This window comes from Poecilia latipinna, unplaced genomic scaffold (assembly GCF_001443285.1).
Source record: "Poecilia latipinna isolate Pla-1442-1.1 unplaced genomic scaffold, P_latipinna-1.0 Scaffold114, whole genome shotgun sequence".
NCBI lineage: Eukaryota > Metazoa > Chordata > Actinopteri > Cyprinodontiformes > Poeciliidae > Poecilia > Poecilia latipinna.
Genome location: NW_015112730.1, coordinates 83,667 through 96,903, shown reverse-complemented (window position 1 = coordinate 96,903; position 13,237 = coordinate 83,667). Strand labels below are relative to the sequence as shown.

The 13,237-nt window shown below is 40.0% G+C and overlaps 1 long non-coding RNA gene across 1 annotated transcript; it reads left to right on the top strand.

The window, feature by feature from the left end:
• Window positions 1-1,581: 1,581 nt before the first annotated feature.
• LOC106944824 (uncharacterized) lies at window positions 1,582-11,580 on the top strand. The gene is made up of 2 exons (XR_001424421.1): window positions 1,582-1,747; window positions 11,352-11,580. It is a non-coding gene; the product is annotated as an uncharacterized LOC106944824 (long non-coding RNA).
• The last annotated feature ends 1,657 nt before the right edge of the window (window positions 11,581-13,237 follow it).

Below are 13,237 nucleotides of genomic sequence, written 5' to 3'. Positions count from 1 at the left end.
GATAAACTTAATTTTGGACTATCTTTATCCATAAACATCAAAGGATACACTAATTAAACACAACGTATGTTTTTGGTGATTCAGTTCGTTTTTCGGTAAATTGAATCACCGAAAAATGAACTTCTTGATGTATTTTGTTTTATAATCCATTTTGCAGCTCTTGACTTTAATAAGCAAAAGACGTGAAATTCCACACTTGCAATGTTTTTCCCAGACCACCAGATGGCAGCATTGAGCACTTTTCTCTTGAACCTTGTTATCTACACGTGTTGAACAGTTTCATCAGATTAAAAAACTCATTACCTCATATGTCACATGTGAAATTTGGTTGAAACAGCAGCCAGGCTGTTGGATAAAATCAAACTGAGTTGAGGCCTGTTACAATTCTGCACCTGCGTCGATGATCAATGACGATGCACAACTTGTGCCCAGAAAGGAAAGGGGGAAAAAAAGATAATAATCCTTGCTGCTTCTTCCATAGGGATTTAGGAGGAAAAGTTGAAATGAGTTGCTCCTGATGAAGTATTCTCGAGTTTTCTGTAACTGTGAACAGATCTACAAAAACAGGAGTTCTGGCAATTTGCTGGTGTGGAGCATGCTTCTCCACAATGACAACGTGGTATAAAAAGTTAACAGTTGGTAACATTGTTACCTTGCAGCAAGAAGGCCCTAGGATTTTTTATTTATTTTTTTTTTTTTTGTGCAAAGGGTTGGCATGTTGTCCTGAATGTTTTTGTCCTTTCTTCCGCAGTCCAAACAACATGACTGATAGATTGATTGTTCTCTCTAAATTGAGTGTTTCTTCATGTTGCCCTTTTGTGGACTGGTGACCTGTCCATGGTGTACTTAAAGCAATTTACCGAGTAACGAATACAATAATAATTAGAATATTCTTGTATCTGTAATTACTATCTTTAACATAAATAATTCATTGTGGTGGTTATTTCTGCAAATCTGCCCATATCGTCAAATCGCTTCAAGAGTGTCTCCTGTTCCACATATGATATATCATCATAAACCGTCAGTTTCAAATCGTCCTCACAACTTTGAGCTGTTGTCACAGGAACCCATTTGTAGTGAATTAAAAAAGAGTGGAGGGCATTTTTTTGTTGTTGATAGAATTAGTTAATTTCTAATGCAGTTGGTGGCCTTGTAGGGAGTTTTGGACTGTTGGTTTCTTCCCACGGTACAAAAACATGACTTTAAGGTCAGCTGGTCTCTCCAAATTGCCCTTATGTATGAATGATTGAGTGTGCATGATTGTTTCTTCAATATGTCTCTGTGTTGGTGACCTGTCCGGAGTGCACCACGCCTTTCGCCGCTTGGGTATAAATGATGGCTGGATAGTTTACCTCCATTAATTTTATATGTGACACCCAGAAATGCATAGCTGTAGCTTTTAGGTTGATTTGTAATTCGGTAATGGTCTGTACTTTCTATAGTGCTTTATTACGTCCAGAGGACCCCAAAGCACTTTACACTACAGTTACCGCATTGCATCACCAGAGGGCGCTGTCATTAAATAAAGCTTAGTGTGGCGCAGCTGTGAAAGGCAAGAGATAATACTTGTGTTGTGTGTTCCCCTCGGAACTGGGAAATTCCGACTTCCCAGTTGGAAATCTCACCTGGGACGCCCGCCGAAGTCGGATTCCCCACTGGGAAACTGGGAGCAACTCCAACTACTTTCAGTTACGACTAGTTAGACGGACTATGCGTTTCAAAATGGACGCTCGTCGCATCGACTGTAGTAGGTGGAAATGTTTTCATAAGACACACAAATAAAAGTGTCTAAAATTAGAACCTACAACTCTAAACTGAAAGTACCAAATTGAAAGTGGTGATGGATTATGGGAAGCTTAAAATGATTGTAAACATAAATTACATTATGAGCGTCGCCATGTTGAAATTCAGACTTCCTGCCGTTACTTTGCTCAGGCCTGACGTCAGTTCCAGCTCCTACTAAATATTCTTGGTGCTGATGTCAATGTTGCAGAGTGTAATTTGTTGAGGTTTACTTTACTTAGTGCTCTTGTTCTGTCTAATTTAGTCAAATCTATCCTTTCTGTCCTTAAATACTAGGGGTCTACCAAACATTAAGCACAAAGCTTTATGTCTTTTTACTAAACAACCCCCCCCAAAAAAACAGGTGCTCTACTTTTCAAAACCAATGCCAACCAAAACAGGGTTCATCTTTATGAACCTGAATCTAATTTCAACAGCGCATTAGCAGTGTACAACGTATCAGTCAAGGAACATGGTAAAACAGGGTTTTACATGCTGTGGTGGTGCAGGGGCGAAGCACAACCCAGTACTGAGGCCTTAGTCCTCGGGCTGGTGGTTGCAGGTTTGACTCCTGGCCTTGTGACATTTGCCACATGTCTTCCTCTCTCATTACCTTCTTTCCTGTCGAACTACTTTGAAATAAACGTCACTAGAGCCAACAAAACCTTTTAAAAAAGAAAGATTTTAAAATATGGCTTTACTATGATTGCTTGAAGCACTAAGCAATACATTTGTGTAGCTCGCATGTGAACATGAGTAATAAGAATCCATTGGTTTAGTTTGACTGTGTGAAGCATCTTTATCATTTTATAGAAATAATTTTTAAAAAATTCCTCACAAAAGCGCTGCTCACCATCTGCTGTTGCTGTAAGTGGTGTACAACGGGGTTTTCCTCGACATTTTAGGAGAACAAGTGTTTTTTATTTAAGTAAACTTGTAGGCATGAGACCAACTCGTGTTGCCACAGAGTCTGTTGTGTACCGAATCGATCTGCAGGAACGCTTTGCTGCAGAAAATGCTGGACTCAGAACCCCACAGAGGAATAAACTGTTGTTTTTCTACAGCTGTGAGCAGAGCTGCCTTAGGTTTCTCACCATTTTTAGAGTAATCCCCTTGTTTTGATTCTGTTAGGCAATTCAGGTGTGTGGCATGATCCATACTCTTTTTTTTTTTTCAACGTTGACCTTTTAGAGCTGCTAAAAAAAAAAAAAACAGTCAAATGGATGTGAAGGCAAACCAATCCAAGACCTAAAAATGTTTTTTGTTCAAGATTCTAAATGTTATTTCAGAAGATTAAGGCTGAAATGTTTTTTTTCTCAATTTTCTTTTTTTCTCTTTTACATTACACCACTCAACCATTTGATAAAAACTCCCATCAAAGAAACTCTTGACAGGATGTTGTCCTTTTTTATATCTGAAAACCTATCATTTTCCCCCCTCCATCTGTGACAGGCCTGAACCGTCTGTCCTCATGTCCTCTGCACGTCTTTTAGCCCCCGTGATTTATAGATCCCATCGCGGTTTGTGTTGGCCCCACGTGTCAGGGGTTAAAGGTCCTCAGCCTCTCTCTCCTGCTCTGAGTCAGGTTTATCTCCAGGAGGTTAGATTTTTGTGACATCTTCTCACACTCTGAATATTCGCCAACAGCTCATCTGTCACGATGTGCGAGTGTGTGTATGTGTGGGACCCTGGGCCTTTCAACCCAAAACATCCTTGGGGGACATGGGTAACTGCGCTGATTGCCTGTCATAATATATTTATAGCCGCTACCCGTTTATAAGGGAGCCAGCTGTGGTTGAGCCACCATTAGCCCCTCTCAACCCCACCTTTACCCTCCCCACTGCTATCTAAAACTTTGACTTTCCATCCCATTTCACCTGTTTCTATTTATTCTTCTCCTTGATGAGTATTTTTTTCGGCTTTAGTGTAGCGACAACGGGAGTCGAACTCTCGGTACGCCCCTCCCTGATGCATTTACACTCCTGACTTTGCTGACTCCTCAGTGTCCCTCTCCGGTTGTCGCAGCCAGAGGAGGAGTCGCGCCGGAGTGACTGACCCCCGCTCACACTGAGCCCAACATGTTGGCTCCAGTTGACTTTGGGAGAAAAAAAAAAAAAAAAAAACTTTTGATGAACGAGAAGAGCCCATGGCACAGAGCCTTTTAAAAAAGCTCACGTCGTTTGGAGTGTCACTGACAGGACGTGTTGTCATTACTTTTAGTCGTCTCTGCATGTGCCGGGAGGATTTGTCTGTACATGCAGCAGAGCCGCATTAGTGGAGAAGGAATAATGAATTCATGGCTGCAGGTGAAGGATGTTGTGGATGGCGGTGCCAGAATTAAAGGCTGGTGAATTGTGATAAAAGGACTATGCAAAAGTATTCATACCCCTCAAACTTTTTCAGTTGTTGGCAATTTGCAACCGCAGACTTTTATGTTTTTTTTTTTTTTTTTTTTAAAGTATATGTGCTAGGTTGACACAAGGTCGTTCATAGTAGAGAAGAGCAAGAAAACATATTTCACAAACATAATTTAAAATATGTGGGTTTGCCTTTTTTTTTTCTTTTTCTTAGTAAACTACCTTTATTCTGATACCCCAAAATGAAATCCAGAAGTCAACAGCTGTTCTGTTAAGGTTGAACAGTAGCTGTCTTCCCATTACAAATTTGCACAAATCTTTCTCTGTGTTCTGCTAATGTTGAGAAAACACAATTTAGAAATAAGGAATGAAAATAAAATCACACTTAAATAAGCTTTTTCACGCGATATGACATTAAAAATTATGTCAGCTATGGATATAAACAGTTGCATAAATTCATAATTTAGCCGCGGCGCTACTACTTATCTAGTATCCATCAGATGACATGTTGGCATCTTATTCAGGCACTCGAGCAACAAGCCCTGTAAGCTTTGGAGCAGCTACAAACGCAGCATTTTAAGTAAACTGTATTCAGAAGAGCTATGGATTCAACACATTAGAACTGCACACAACCTTTTATGAACTGTTCGATGCTATAAGGCCTGTGAGTAAGAAAACCATCGTCCTCCTCATACTACTTCCTGTGGTCTTTGTGGTTTTCGGATGTTGATCACGTGGCTCGTGTCGTGCAAGAAAAGCGTTTCGCAAAGTGGCTGAAAACTCATCTCATCCCAGCGTAGCAGCTTTTATTGAAAAACTTTTCATTCGTTCTTCTGTGAGGCAAATTTATTTTTGTAATTTCATTTTCCACAATGCTATGGGTAATGGAAACGTGGCTAGTGAGGATATAAGGAGCAGAAGTCGCAAAGGTGGAAGACTTTGAGTACTTGGTGTCCACTGCCCAGGAAAACATGGAGTGTGGTAAAGCAGAGAGTCCAGGATGGAGAAAAGTTTCAGGAGTGAACTTGTGACTAAAGAGTGGCAACAAAGGTCCATAGGAAATTTTACAAGACAGTGTAAAATTTCTCCAAAGCAGCAATATTATTGAAAACTGTGGTACTGACAAAGAGACAGGAGGGAGAACTGGAAAGTGGCAGAGCTGAAAATGTTGAAGTTCTCCTTGGGAGTGACGAGGATGAACGGGATTAATGATGAGGACCTTGGAGGTACAGCACAGGTTGAAGGCCTGGTTGATAAAGTCAGAGAGGCTAGACCGAGATGATTTGACATCCAGAGGAAGGACAGTGGGTATACTGGGAGAAGGATGTTAGGGATGCACCTGCCAGGAAAAAGACAATGAGGAAGGCCATAGCAGAGACATATGGATGCAGTTAGAGAGGGCATGGAGGTGGTAGGAGTGAGAGATGAAGACATAGACGACAGTTATGTGGAGGAGGATGACTTGTTGTGGCCACCTCTGAAAAGAGATCAGCAGAAAGATGAAGAACAGAGAAAAACAACCTGAGCAAATACAAAGCATATTTTTCAAATGATGATTTTATTTACCAAGGCAGTCAGTAAAGCAACCTGGCACTACAACCCTAGACCTAAAAACTGGTTGTGCCTTAACACTCTCGTCTTATGAGACGGGGTCATCTTGACCACAAGTTGTCTCCTCTGTGCGCAGTCTGTGTTATGCTAAGACCGCAGGAGAGCTAAGATATTTCCATTCATAAATTATAGTTCCATAAAGAATATTCCAAAGCACTTTCCCAAAAGTTTGACTTTTTCTCATCAAGAAGATTTTAGGAAATGTATTTAGTTTGGTCAACTGTAGTTTTCTCTTCGGACCCTTCTGTTGCTACAAAGACTCTGTGTCTTTGTACTCCAACACTTTCTTATTGTTGGATCATGAATACTGATCTTAATAAAAGAGGCAAGTATAGCTTGCAGGGCAGGATGTGTTGCTTTTTGAGATATTTTAGCCTATTTCATACTGTCAGATGGGTTCTATTCCTAAGATTAATTGATCAAACAGTCAAAGTTGAGATTAAAATGGGCAAATGCATTTTCACAACACTGGTTTGGAGATGCTGAAAAGACCTGCAGAGGAGTGATGGTGGATTTACTGTGTGAAGGATGTTGAATATGGAGCTAACAAGGGGGAGGAAACAAGAGAAAACAGCAAAGAGGTTTACGGATTACAGGCAGAGGGTTTGTGTGACTGAGAAGAATAGGAATAGGAGCGACGGAGGCAGGCGTATCAGCTGTGGGGACGTCTAAAGGAGCCACATGAAAGAAGACCGCGCTGTACAGTTGTTATTCAGCTCACAGTCGGATATAAAATTCCTTACTGCGGGTTAAACATTAATGACTGTCGATTTGATCTAGAGCCCTACCAGGAAAACAAAGTACAAATTAAACACCATGTTGCATGAATGCATAAAGCAACACGAGAAGGTGTTCCTGTGCTGGCCTTCAATGTTAATGTCAAATTTGCTCCAACGTGGGGAAAAAAAAGCTGTAATCCCATTTGACAATCCCATGCAGCGCCATGATTTATCGCCTAGCAATCAAAGCATACATGAATTATTCAAGTCACTGCTCATTGTTTCTGTGGCAATAAAAGTCCCTTAAAATGAACACACTCACAGTTTGGAGTTTCTCACCATAACAGAGCACACGCGCATCTAAAATCTTTTGGCTTGTTCTTGTTTGTTTCCTCAACACACATTTATGTTTTCCTGGCTCTCCAAACACCGAAGGCTCATCTGTTCAAAACTTCATGCTCAGAATCCAAAGACACCTTGTCTTTTCACTGACAAGTGAAAGACAAATAAAGGCACATATTTTTTATGTGCCTTTAAAAAATATTTTTAAAGGCACATATCAATCAGATGTGACCTAAAAGTAACCTTAAGGTACAAAGTTTCGACTTTTCAGAAAGAAATGTCCAATTTTCTGAGATAAATCTCAAAATTTGAGGTTGTTTTTTGGCAGGAATATACTCTTTGTTTTTCTATCCTAACAAGTCGTCATCGTAGGTAACAGTGGGTTGTTACCTTAAAGTTGTAACTACACATTTTCACCACAGGAGGGTGCTGTTAGCCCCTGTGGTAGATTTCAAAGGAACTTCCAAATGTTATGGGGTTTTTTTTTTGTTTGTTTTTTATCTTTAAGCAACTTATAACTTGTTTGCAATTGAACAATTCTAGCTTAAACTACACACACACCAAAATCAAAACAAACAAAACCAGAAATGACTCAACATTCTTAGCATTTCCTGTTTTTTGGACAAATGAGTGGCAATACTGTAAGGAGGAAAAAATGGGTCAAAGTTATGTGCGAACAGACCAGATGAAACTATAAAGTGTGGAGTTCTGGGGTTGTGAATTACGCCTAATAGTGCCCAGGACTGCCCAGGCTGCCCATGAAAAACGCAGCCATTGAGTACAAAAAAAACCCTCATCAAAGACGCCATCAGAGGGTCTGATGGGAAAGACTTTTGTTTTCTTCCTAGTGGGTTCCAAGCAGTTCCCCACATTTTTTAATTGTCTCCATTACATGGTTTGTTTACTTCATCGTTTTGCTGCTGAGTGACTTGGTAGCGCTCCTTCTGGACCTCCGGGTTACATCAGTTTAATAAAAGGGATTTGTCCAGTCAGTGCTGAGTCAGCGCTGTGCATCAGCTCGGAGTTATTGCGGTCTGCCAGGATCAAACTGCCAGTCTGATCTGATCTTAATCAAACATGAACGAACAGACCAAAAACCCTCACTGTGTTTGCGCGTGTGTTGCCCTGAAAGTTAAAGCTTGTTGGTACAGCACATTTCAGCAACAAGGCAGTTCAAAGTGCTTTACGTCATAAAAACACACCGTCACCAATTGTGTGAAACAAGCAACAAACAATACATTTCATCAAACGCCACCATCAAAATCAATCAAGAGACATCAAATATGTTGATCAATGTTCCATTTACAAAGGCAAATCAAAGGCAACTCTAAGCAGGTTTCTGGAAGTTTGTTCCAGATTTGAGGTGCATAGAAGCTGACTGCCGAATGCCGTCATCCTCCTGCCACTTCCTGTTTTATTCTTTGTCATTTCCGCCAGTAGTAAGTAACATCCGGTTGTTGATCACAAAAAAAAGTGCAGTTTGGCGAAATACATTAATTACAATGGAAACGCAGCTATTGTTAGATGACTGGGTTGAGTCACAGTGGCAGGTCACTATTACCTGTTCTTATTTGTAAGTATGTTGTACAAATCAGTTTTCACTTTCACATCAGAGGGTTTTCTTGTAATTGTTTGGTCAAAGAAAGGCATATTTTGTTGAGCGATTTGGAAAAGCGATTTAAAAAAAAGGGGGGGGGGGTAAAACGTCCAAGAGGGTGAATACTTTTCATTGGCCCATAAAATGGCTCTGGGTCATTTTAAGATGTCTGAAGCAGACAGACAACTTTCAAGAGGCGGTTCATGTACACAGCTGAAAACGCCACAGCGCTGTAACCTGCTGCTACACTTTAAATAAATAAATAAATAAAAAAATAAACAGGAAATGTATTCATGGACAGCAGATCTGAGGAATCAGATGGTTTTGCAACTGCAAGTCAGGCAAACTGTAGAAGTAATGAAGCCTTCAGGTTTTAATCTGGAGCGACACGGTGAATGAGCAGACTGTTACTTGGGTATTTGGAACAAAATGGCACAACAGTGTATTATCAAAATACATAAAGTTTGAAGACCCCACTGTGGGTTTAAAGTCAGTCAGATTCTTCTTTATTTTTTTCCCCATGAAGGTCGTCTTATTTTTCTCTTTAAACTTCCTCGTTTCAAAAATGATTTTTTTCCGCTCACACTTTATCGTAAAGTCTTTACGCCTTCACGTAAATAAATGTCTGCCGGCTGAGCCACTTGCACACAGATGATAGAACGTCTTCCGCCCAGTGATTACAAGTATATGCTCGGATGATTGAAATCTCATCAGCCCTCCACAAACGCTCCACGTGTTTTGATGGAAGCCCTTGATCCGGCTCAGCAGAACCACCAGAAACAAGAGACCGACCCAGAGATTTCATTAACACTTAACGCTTGTGGCTCAGGATATAAAGTTTCACTGCGCTTTGAGGCTTCAAGGGCAGCTGTACTTTAAACGTGTTCCTATTTTTTCTTTCTTTTTCTCCCCCCCGCCAAGTCGTGCAAAACTGTATCTGGATGGCAAAGCATTTTGCCCGGATTTTATGCACGTAAGCTTTTTCTTTTTATGAGATATTGCAGCTCTTTTATGAATGGTGCTGTTTTTACAGACTAAATATTTCCAACATAAAACTGGGATGTAAGGAATCCGCGATCAGAATTTCAAGGTTTCCTGCTCACTGTGTCCCAGCGCATGTTTCTGCATGTGCTTTTTTCAGATTGGTAATGAGTTAATTGGCCAATGGTTTTCTAGACATGACAAGGTGATTGATGTGTGTGTGTGTGTGTGTGTGTGTGTGTGTGTGTGTGTGTCATTTTACACCTGATTCCAAAATTCTGAGAAATGATTTTAGTCAATGTGGCAAAAAGTTTGGTAACTACTGTTGTAGCCGACTGGTTCTCACGAAACATTTGGCAGATGAACCAAACATGTCTCACGGTGGAGAGCTGCTCCTGCGTGGATGGACAAAATGAAACATAACAGGCTGAGGAAATGGCAGAATTAGATGGGAGATGAATCACAGCAGCTGCTGGAAGGAGAAGATGTGCTTCGTCATCTGCCATTAATGTCAACTCTGAGTGGTGTGCCGCGTTAGCAGATCTTTCTTCTGCACTGAAAAGTAAAATAATAAGGTAACTGGGCAGAATGTGGTGTGGAGGTACGCTGCATCTCACCATTAGTCAGAATTTACTGTTTTTGTTGTACAGACACAAATCAGGCGATGCTTCCTGTCCTGCAAAGCTGCAGCAGTTGCTAGGCTATATCTGTTAGAAAAAAGCTAAAAACAATTGACGCCTTACCCCACCGACCCTTACGATCTTGCGATGCCTTACCGCCCACTTCTTTCTATCAACGCCTTTTTGAAAAAAAATTTTTGACAAAAGAATTTAGGTTTTAGAAATAAAAATTTTGCTACAAAACATTTTGAATTCCCTTTTTGATACCGTACCCACCGCTACCCTCGTTCGACGTCTTATCTTCTTTCGATGCCTTCTCGAATTGTGAGTTTGAGAAGTTGAAAATTAGCTTGAAAAAACTGATTTTTTTTTTAGAAATATTTTCTTAATTAGCTGCTGGAAGTTTTGACATCTTACACTCTCTTACCCCTATACTGCTTTGACACCATTTCAACAATTTGTGAACTTTTTTTTTTCTATTTATGAAAAGTAAAAAAAAAATTGCTAGAAAAATACAGAAATGTTTCAGATTTTTTTTTCAAAGTAGTAGAAATAAAAAATTTGCTGGAAAAAAATTCCACAACATTTTTCTTTTTTCTTGAAAATCCCTGAGGTTTTTCTCGCAATTTTTTTTACTCTTCAAAGTTTGATTTTTCAAACTCAAAAGTTTAGTTTTTTGTAGAAAATCTCTGATAATTTTTGGAGTGTGTAACCTCCTTTTGTCCATCCACAATGGCCATGGCACGCCGTCATCCATAAAAATGAATATCAGAGAGAAAAAAAAAACCGCATCTTCTCTCATTTACCGATTGCTTGTAATTGCAACACTTTGACCTAATTTAATTTAAAGCAACACACTTTTCTTGATGCATTACTTCCAATCACAGCATCTAATAAGATCCATACATCTTCATTATTTCTGCTCCAGCATTTTTCTTTCCACCTCGACAGCAAAACAGCAAAACAGAAAAAAAATAAATAAAAAAAAAGAAAAGCTTGGGTTCATTTACTTGGCTGCTTAAATGAGGATGCCTGCCAGAATCCCTTCAGCAGCAAATGTACAAATACAGGGAGAGATTCATCGGCCAAGATTTATCCCTATCCTCCCCTTTTACTAATTATGTTGGGTTTTTAATTATACTAAAGCGCGCTGCTCGATCGATAATCCATTGTTTCTCGCGCCAGTGGTGATGTAGCTTGGAAGCTGGTTGCACAGCGAGGCCCAGAAAACAAAGATTAAAGATTTTTTTTTCTGACGACGAGAACCTACGAATCGCTCTAATTGAGGTGATAAGTGATAGCGCAGCGTGTAACCTCTGCCTGTTTTCTTTTTTTTTCCCAGTTGTTTGCGGGTCGCGTGGCCTCCGGCTCGGCCGTTCAGCCGCTTCGCTCGTTTGCTTGTGATGATCTCGGCGGTGAGCGTCGGCGTGGACAGCCCCGGCTTCTACAACTAATGGCTTGTGGCTTCCAACCTGGCAGTGATGAATAGCGCCGTGGGTCCTCGCTGTGGTTTCAGGATTATCTTGAGTGTATTTGGAGGGTTGCCAGAATAAAGTCCATGTAGCTCTCCAGATTCTGTTTTTTTTTTCCCCCCCTCCTCTGTATTGTTGGGGATGTTAGGCAACCACAGCCAGAAAAAGATCAACTTGAGGCGGACCTGCAGCAAGACCCATGTCCTTTTAAAGTAACTGCAACATCATTAAAAGCTCAGCTTATATTGCAGACTTGCAAACGCATTCGACCTTTGACCTTTTTTAGATTTAGTGAGCTCAAACCTTATTTTATTTTATTTATTTTTTTTGGAATAAACCAACACAAATTGTTAAGAATGAGGAAAAATACACAAATGGTTTTCCATATGTGTTTGGTCCCCAAAATCTTACCAAGTATTTTTAATCTAGTTTCTAGTGCATAACAGCCTGGCACACTTTAATTAAGAAATCTTTGAAGCAACTTTTCATTAAGATAGAGAAGCTTGCTTTAAGTACAAAGTACTCAGCTGCAAGTAAAGGAAACTTACTCCTCTGTGTTTAAATAAAAGCAAACTGACATAAGATATATTTTACTTTCTAGTTCTTGGGCACCCCTCTTCTTTATGCCACCCTGGGCAACTGCCCACAGAGCCCAGATAGACAGTTTAACACAAGCAGATAAAGATACTTTGAACAAATCAGACAATTTTTTTTTTGTCTTCTGCTTGGAGGAAAATTAACATCAACTGACCCTCAACATCCTCACTATTACAATGAGATGAAGCTGGTTTCATCATTTCAAATTATCAGTTATTAAAAGACACATTTAATAACTTTGTAGCATGCTGCAGTGAAAATGAAAACTAAAATGCTGTAGAAGTGATAGCATGAACAGCAGGGGGGGTTCATATTGTGCAAAGGGGAATCATTGGAGGGATAAATGCAGAGATGTGCAAGAAACCGATGAGATGTTTTCATCCTAGAAACTGTTTTAAGGGAAACTTGGGACCTTTATAATGGAGAACCAGGCTCCATGTTCTTCTTAATTCATTTCCTCTCGACTGCAGCTCTCCTTTAATTTATGGTAACTAGCAATTCATTTATGCTTGGTGGCTCTTTTTCTCCAGGAGGAATTCTAGGGAGGCTTTCAGGTTTCTGGTTTTTCCACTGATTATTGAGAACAGAATTGTTAATATTTGACACGCCATTTTAAATAAAGTGTAAACAAAGATGTAAATGTTTTTTGTTTTGTTTTTTTTACTTAATGGTTTTCTAGAATATCAGTTTTCTAAACTAATATTCATTTTACTGAGCTTCATATAGAGGAGTGTCCCACTTGCTAAGCCTAGGTAAGAGTTAGCATGTCATGCTATTTCAGTACATTATCAATACAGACCTGACGCTGACGTTTTCAGTTTTACCCGATCGCAAACATTAGCCTGTGGCGTACTATGTGTCAGTCCAATGCTATGAAGCTTTCCAGAAATTTCCTGCGATGTAAACAACCATCCTCCACTGTGAGGAGAGACTAGAGGCGCCGATCTAAACAAGGCGGCTGTTAATGTTAATTCAATATTTGGAGGCGTGGCCAAAACGGACTGAACCACTTCGTTCACTTCCTTCGCTACCACAAACTACAACTACTATAACCAAGTGACAAACTGCAGTTCTAAAACAGAGCAGAAAATTGATGTCATCATTCACAACTTCTCCTTCTGATTGGCCAAGTAGAAATTGTACAGAAGGAATCCAAGTG